The sequence below is a fragment of the Salmo trutta genome, chromosome 22 (genome assembly GCF_901001165.1).
Source record: "Salmo trutta chromosome 22, fSalTru1.1, whole genome shotgun sequence".
NCBI classification, from domain to species: domain Eukaryota; kingdom Metazoa; phylum Chordata; class Actinopteri; order Salmoniformes; family Salmonidae; genus Salmo; species Salmo trutta.
This window is the reverse complement of record NC_042978.1, coordinates 48234137-48242182: the sequence shown is the minus strand read 5'-3', so window position 1 is coordinate 48242182 and position 8046 is coordinate 48234137. Positions and strand designations below refer to the sequence as shown.

The 8046-nt window shown below is 43.4% G+C and overlaps 1 non-coding gene across 1 annotated transcript; it reads left to right on the top strand.

Moving 5' to 3' along the window:
- Nucleotides 1-727: 727 nt before the first annotated feature.
- On the top strand, nt 728-799 carry trnap-ugg (transfer RNA proline (anticodon UGG)). The gene has a single exon. It is a non-coding gene; the product is annotated as a tRNA-Pro (tRNA).
- The last annotated feature ends 7247 nt before the right edge of the window (nt 800-8046 follow it).

The following is an 8046-nucleotide window of genomic DNA, read 5'->3' as shown; positions in this document are numbered from 1 at the left end:
CTAGCGAATGCAACTGCATTTAAGCCACCAGAGAGCCGCGAATCAAAGCACAACGGATTTATCATTTTATCTTGATAGTTAGTTATCAAGTTCGCCTCGGCTCCCATTTCACATTGAAACAAATATACGCGATGAAAACCTGTGACAGAGGCTATAAATATATATATATATATTAAAAAAAAAAGCACAACTCGGTCAGAGAACAAAGCCAAATGTAATGTCATTATATAATGTACCGAACATAGACAGTAGCCAGCAGTGTCCTTATATCCCATATATTCGGTCGGAATCACATTGGCAAAAAGCGCAATCCAATCACTTCAATTAACTAGTAGAACAAAGCCAAATGTTATATAATTAATTATGTAATGTATCAAAACACAGAACAATGACACAGATATTTCACCCGAATGTATAAATGTGAAGCATCCGGTTGTTGTTTTATGGTGGTGATGGGAAACTCAGTGTCCGGCAGTGGGAGAAGATGGATTTTGGACGACTTTTTGGCCAAATTTTCTCATCGATGAAATATTTTAATATCAATACAGTTTTCTGTTTCCAAAACTAAAATCTGTAACGAACTGAGTGGACTTCCGTTGTTCCTCTCTGCCCGCTTGGAGTAATTTGCTTCCGTTAAAAACGACAGGCAGTTGTCTATCTTGGATTAATTCTAAGTATCTGTGGTTGTAATATGTTCTTAACCTTTTTATCCTGGTGAGATTGTATTGGCTCGTTGGTCTAGGGGTATGATTCTCGCTTTGGGTGCGAGAGGTCCCGGGTTCAAATCCCGGACGAGCCCAATATTTTGAAGCCTCAACATGTACATAAAAAGAAAATCGACATTTTTGAAGAGATCATGCTATTCAGCTAGCTATTATGCTAAGGGGCTCCCTAAAAACACGCCACTTTGATACAGCTGCGACCGGAAGTGACTTATTGGTAGCAGGTTAGGAGAGCATTTTCCATAATCAATCAATCAAAAGTATTTATATAGCCCATTTTACATCAGCCGATGTCACAAAGTGCTGTACAGAAACCCAGCCTAAAACCCCAAACAGCAAGCAATGCAGGTGTAGAAGCACGGTGGCTAGGAAAAACTCCCTAGAAAGGCCAAAACCTAGGAAGAAACCTAGAGAGGAACCAGGCTATGAGGGGTGGCCAGTCCTCATCTGGCTGTGCCGGGTGGAGATTACAACAGTACATGGCCAAGATGTTCATAGATGACCAGCAGGGTCAAATAATAATAATCACAGTAGTTGTAGAGGGTGCAACAGGTCAGCACCTCAGGAGTAAATGTCAGTTGGCTTTCCATAGCCCTTTTCCTAACCTTAACCTAATTCTCCTAACCTGCTACGTTAATTATCCTAACTTGCTGCGTAAGTTCTCCTAACCTGCTACGAAAAAGTCACTTCCGGTCGTAGCTGTATCAAATTGATGTGTTTTTATGGAATCTCATGATACTAAGATCATGTGAATTATTATTGCGGAGACAACGTCTGCACACATTCAACTAGGAACATTCTCAACAGATCTCATGCGTTGGTGGTATGGCGGTCAGCACCGCAGCCAGACATATATTGCCGCAGCCAGACAATTTGGTGACCTTATTTTGACCTTTTCTTCTGCTTTTTGAGACGCGGTTCGATCCCACACGAATCCGCAGCAGCAGTGGTCGTTGACCCGGGTTTCAATTCCCGACCAACGCAACTGAATTCCAACTTAGAGACACACTCCAGCGATTTACATTTTTTTTGTTTATTTTTTGTTGTTGTTGTTGCACTTTTTCGGTTGAAAAACTATTTCAAGTGGAAATACAGTAAAGTACACACACTTGTGCCATGTCATGATACCTGGACAACCTATTGAGATGGACCTTTTGTTAAAGCTGCACTATGCAGAACTCGCTCTGCCATCTAAATTGCTGTAAAATAGATTTTCCATAACTAAAAATATTTTATTTTCAGCTATTTTGAAACTGGTGCACAAAACCGAAAGTAAAAAAACGCAAAAAACAAAGCTTAAGAACGCAAAGCATAGAAACAATGCACATAGAATCTATCTATGGCTTATTAGACTTGTTTTCAATGAGAATGTCAGACAACACACATTTCTATGTGAATTTGGTCGGGTTCCCCAAAAATTGACATATTGCAGCTTTAAGTAAAGCAGGTGATAAATGAGTTGCTAGGGGGGCTGCAGTGCATCTTTTAAATGAGTTGCTAGGGAGGCTGCGGTGCATCTTTTAAATGATGTTGTAGGGAGGCTGCAGTGCATCTTTTAAATGATGTTGCTAGGGAGGCTGCAGTGCATCTTTTAAATGATGTTGCTAGGGAGGCTGCAGTGCTTCTTTTAAATGAGTTGCTAGGGAGGCTGCGGTGCATCTTTTAAATGAGTTGCTAGGGAGGCTGCAGTGCTTCTTTTAAATTATGTTCCTAGGGAGGCTGCAGTGCATCTTTTAAATGAGTTGCTAGGGAGGCTGCAGTGCATCTTTTAAATGAGTTGCTAGGGAGGCTGCGGTGCATCTTTTAAATGATGTTGCTAGGGAGGCTGCAGTGCATCTTTTAAATGATGTTGCTAGGGAGGCTGCAGTGCATCTTTTAAATGATGTTGCTAGGGAGGCTGCAGTGCTTCTTTTAAATGAGTTGCTAGGGAGGCTGCGGTGCATCTTTTAAATGAGTTGCTAGGGAGGCTGCAGTGCTTCTTTTAAATTATGTTCCTAGGGAGGCTGCAGTGCATCTTTTAAATGAGTTGCTAGGGAGGCTGCAGTGCATCTTTTAAATGATGTTGCTAGGGAGGCTGCGGTGCATCTTTTAAATTAGTTGCTAGGGAGGCTGCAGTGCATCTTTTAAATGATGTTGCTAGGGCGGCTGCAGTGCATCTTTTAAATGAGTTGCTAGGGAGGCTGCGGTGCATCTTAGAAATGATGTTGCTAGGGTGCTGCGGTGCATCTTTTAAATGATGTTGCTAGGGAGGCTGCGGTGCATCTTTTAAATGATGTTGTCTTTGTGATTGCAATATGTCAGTGAGCTGTTATAGTTGGAGGGATTGATTCACATCTGGCATTGTAGCAAATAGCGACGCTTGCATTTAGCTATAGATTTTACTTTCATTTTGACTTTCCGTTTCATATCATTTTCTTCTACTCAAATACAATATTCTGAGAAAATACAAAGTGTGTGTCAGTGTCACAACTATCTGTAATCCCTCATCTTTTCAGGAGGCTGACCTTGTAGTCGTATGGAGGTTAGACACTGACTTTACGTCTCAAATGGCACCCTATTCCCCATAGGGATCTGGTCAAAAGTAGTGCACTATATAAGGAATAGGGTGCCATTTGGGACACTGCCGTGCTAAGGGGATCTGTCAAAGCTGATGCCTGGATGGGAGTAGCCAGGAGACAGACACTGACTGCTAAACACCCCCCCCCCCCTCCCCCCGTCCCGTCCCCCCCCCTCCCCGCCGCAGGGGCCCAGCACACTAGCGGAAAACTGAGAGGCTTCAAAACCTCCTCAGGACGCCCTGGCTTTAAGGTAAACCTTAACCGCATCACATCACCAGCCCGCCATCTTGATTTTCCATCACAAGACCTTTGTTAAGTCCCCTCAGTACAAGGCCTTTTCTGGTCTTAAAGTACACAGATACAGCACAGCCTCACAGTTTCTTTCTATGCCAATCTAATTCATAACCTAGCCAAACGGTTGCACAAAATACACTGGTGAAATTGAAATATCTTGTTCCAAATGATGTAAGGTAAGACTGCAAATGCAAGTGGTTTTGCATTTTATATCATTTTAAAATGCTTCGCAAATTTTTAATGAAAATACATACAAGTTAGTTCCCACAGAAAGGACCTAGAACATAACAGCAGTATGTGGACACCGCTTCAAATGAGTGGATTTGGCTATTTCAGCCACACCTGTTGCTGATAGGTGTATAAAATCGAGCACACAGTATTGCAATCTCCATCAGCCTTACTGAAGAGCTGAGTGACTTTCAAAGTGGCACCGTCATAGGATGCCACCATTCCAACAAGTCAGTTTGTGAAATTTCTGTCCTGCTAAAGCTTCCCCGGTAAACTGTAAGTGCTGTTATTGTGAAGTGGAAACTTCTAGGAGTGGCTCAGCTGAGAATTGGAAGGCCACACAAGCTCACAGAACAAGACCGCTGAGTGCTGAAGCCTGTATCAATCGTCTGTCCTCAGTTGCAACATTCACTACCGAGTTCCAAACTGCCTCTGGAAGCAAAGTCGGCACAAGAACTGTTAGTCGGGAGCTTCATGAAATGGGTTTCCATGGCTGAGCAGCCGCACACAAGCCTAAGATCACCTTGCGCAATGCCAAGCGTCGGCTGGAGTGGTGTAAAGCTTGCCGCCATTGGACTCTGGAGCAGTGGAAACGCGTTCTCTGGAGTGATGAATCATGCTTCACCATCTGGCAGTCCAACGGACGAATCTGGGTTTGGCGGATGCCAGGACAACGCTACCTGCCCCAATGCATAGTGCCAACTGTAAAGTTTGGTGGAGGAGGAATAATGGTCTGGGGTTGTTTTTCATGGTTCGGGCCCCTTGGTTCCAGTGAAGGGAGATCTTAATTCTACAGCGTACAATGACATTCTAGATGATTCTGTGGTTCCAACTTTGTGGCAACAGTTTGGGGAAGGCCCTTTCCTGTTTCAGCATGATAATGCCCCCATGCACAAACGAGGTCCATACAGAAATGGTTTGTCGAGATCGGTGTGGAAGAACTTCACTGGCTTGCACAGAGCCCTGACCTCGACCCCATCAAATCCCTCCGGGATGAATTGGAACGCCGACTGTGAGCCAGGCCTAATCGGCCCAAATCAGTGCTCAACCTCACTAATGCTTTTGTGGCTGAATGGAAGAAAGTCCCCAGAGCAATGTTCCAACATCTAGTGGAAAGCCTTCCCAGAAGAATGGAGGCTGTTATAGCAGCAAAGGGGGACCAACTCCATATTAATGCCCATGATTTTGTAATGAGATGTTCAACAAGCAGGTGTCCACATACTTTTGACCATGTAGTGTAGGTCCTACAGAGTACACATTCAGTTCTTGAATAAAAATGTAATGTAATATAAATGTGACCACAATCCACAGTAGGAAGATCACAACACCAGGTGTAATGTGGCACATTTTAAAGCTGATTTGCCACCAAGCCCAAGTTAGGGTTGGGAATTGCCATGAACCTCACAATACAGTATTACCAACTTACCGCGGAACTTCACAATACAATATTATCAACTTACCGCGGAACCTCACAATACAGTTATCAACTTACCGCGGAACCTCACAATACAGTATTATCAACTTACCGCGGAACCTCACAATACAGTATTATCAACTTACCGCGGAACCTCACAATACAGTATTATCAACTTACAATATTATCATGATATTTACGATACGACATGTATTGCTATTCTATATGTACTGTGTCTCAATGTCATTTTTTATTTCGATTCGATGTTTCAAACATATTGCTCACCATGACTGGTACAGAGGGACACGAGAGAGTCATGAGAACAGGAGTTTTGATCAGTCATGGTAATTAAAGTGCTGAAAACAAAATAAGAAAACGAAGATTGATGCCAAGCTATAGAAGGGGAAATAACGCATTTTTGCTGCAGGTAGACTAATCTCTAGCTAACTTTAACTACTTAGCAAAAAAAGCTATTTTGGGGGGCAGAATTGATACTTGGAGTCATACAATCAATATTATATATTCAAAAATGATATTGCGATACTCTACTGTATGTATAACCCCCCCCCCCCCCCCATCCCTACTCCATGTCATATGTGCTTCAGTAGGCTTTGTATGGTCGGTTATGTCATTACGGACTACTGTTGTTATGTCATGATGGACTACTGTTGTTAGGGCAAAATGGACTACTGTTGTTAGGGCATGATGGACGACTGTTGTTAGGGCATGATGGACTACTGTTGTTGTCACGTGATGGACTGCTGTTGTTAGGCCATGATGGACTACTGTTGTTAGGGCATGATGGACGACTGTTGTTAGGGCATGATGGACGACTGTTGTTAGGGCATGGTGGACGACTGTTGTTAGGGCATGATGGACTACTGTTGTTAGGGCATGATGGACTACTGTTGTTAGGGCATGATGGACTACTGTTGTTAGGGCATGATGGACTACTGTTGTTAGGGCATGATGGACTATTGTTGTTAGGGCATGATGGACTACTGTTGTTAGGGCATGATGGACTACTGTTGTTAGGGCATGATGGACTACTGTTATGTCATGATGGACTACTGTTGTTATGTCATGATGGACTACTGTTTTGTCATGATGGACTACTGTTATGTCATGATGGACTACTGTTGTTATGTCATGATGGACTACTGTTATGTCATGATGGACTACTGTTAGGGCATGATGGACTACTGTTAGGGCATGATGGACTACTGTTGTTATGTCATGATGGACTACTGTTGTTATGTCATGATGGACTGTTGTTAGGGCATGATGGACTACTGTTGTTAGGGCATGATGGACTACTGTTGTTAGGGCATGATGGACTACTGTTGTTAGGGCATGATGGACTACTGTTGTTGTCACGTGATGGACTGCTGTTGTTAGGCCATGATGGACTACTGTTGTTAGGGCATGATGGACGACTGTTGTTAGGGCATGATGGACGACTGTTGTTAGGGCATGGTGGACGACTGTTGTTAGGGCATGATGGACTACTGTTGTTAGGGCATGATGGACTACTGTTGTTAGGGCATGATGGACTACTGTTGTAAGGGCATGATGGACTACTGTTGTTAGGGCATGATGGACTACTGTTGTTAGAGCATGATGGACTACTGTTATGTCATGATGGACTACTGTTGTTATGTCATGATGGACTACTGTTTTGTCATGATGGACTACTGTTATGTCATGATGGACTACTGTTGTTATGTCATGATGGACTAATGTTATGTCATGATGGACTACTGTTAGGGCATGATGGACTACTGTTAGGGCATGATGGACTACTGTTGTTAGGGCATGATGGACTACTGTTGTTATGTCATGATGGACTACTGTTATGTCATGATGGACTACTGTTGTTAGGGCATGATGGACTACTGTTGTTAGGGCATGATGGACTACTGTTGTTAGGGCATGATGGACTACTGTTGTTAGGGCATGATGGACTACTGTTGTTAGGGCATGATGGACTACTGTTGTTAGGGCATGATGGACTACTGTTGTTGTCACGTGATGGACTGCTGTTGTTAGGCCATGATGGACTACTGTTGTTAGGGCATGATGGACGACTGTTGTTAGGGCATGATGGACTACTGTTGTTAGGGCATGATGGACGACTGTTGTTAGGGCATGATGGACTACTGTTGTTAGGGCATGATGGACTATTGTTGTTAGGGCATGATGGACTACTGTTATGTCATGATGGACTACTGTTGTTAGGATATGATGGACTACTGTTATGTCATGATGGACTACTGTTGTAAGGGCATGATGGACTACTGTTATGTCATGATGGACTACTGTTGTTAGGGCATGATGGACTATTGTTGTTGTCACGTGATGGACTGCTATTGTTAGGGCATGATGGACTACTGTTAGGGCATGATGGACTACTGTTGTTAGGGCATGATGGACTATTGTTGTTGTCACGTGATGGACTGCTGTTGTTAGGGCATGATGGACGACTGTTGTTAGGGCATGATGGACTACTGTTGTTAGGGCATGATGGACTACTGTTGTTAGGGCATGATGGACTACTGTTGTTAGGGCATGATGGACTACTGTTGTTAGGGCATGATGGACTACTGTTGTTAGGGCATGATGGACTATTGTTGTTAGGGCATGATGGACTACTGTTGTTAGGGCATGATGGACTACTGTTGTTAGGGCATGATGGACTACTGTTGTTATGGCATGATGGACTACTGTTGTTAGGGCATGATGGACTACTGTTGTTAGGGCATGATGGACTACTGTTGTTAGGGCATGATGGACTACTGTTGTTAGGGCATGATGGACTACTGTTGTTAGG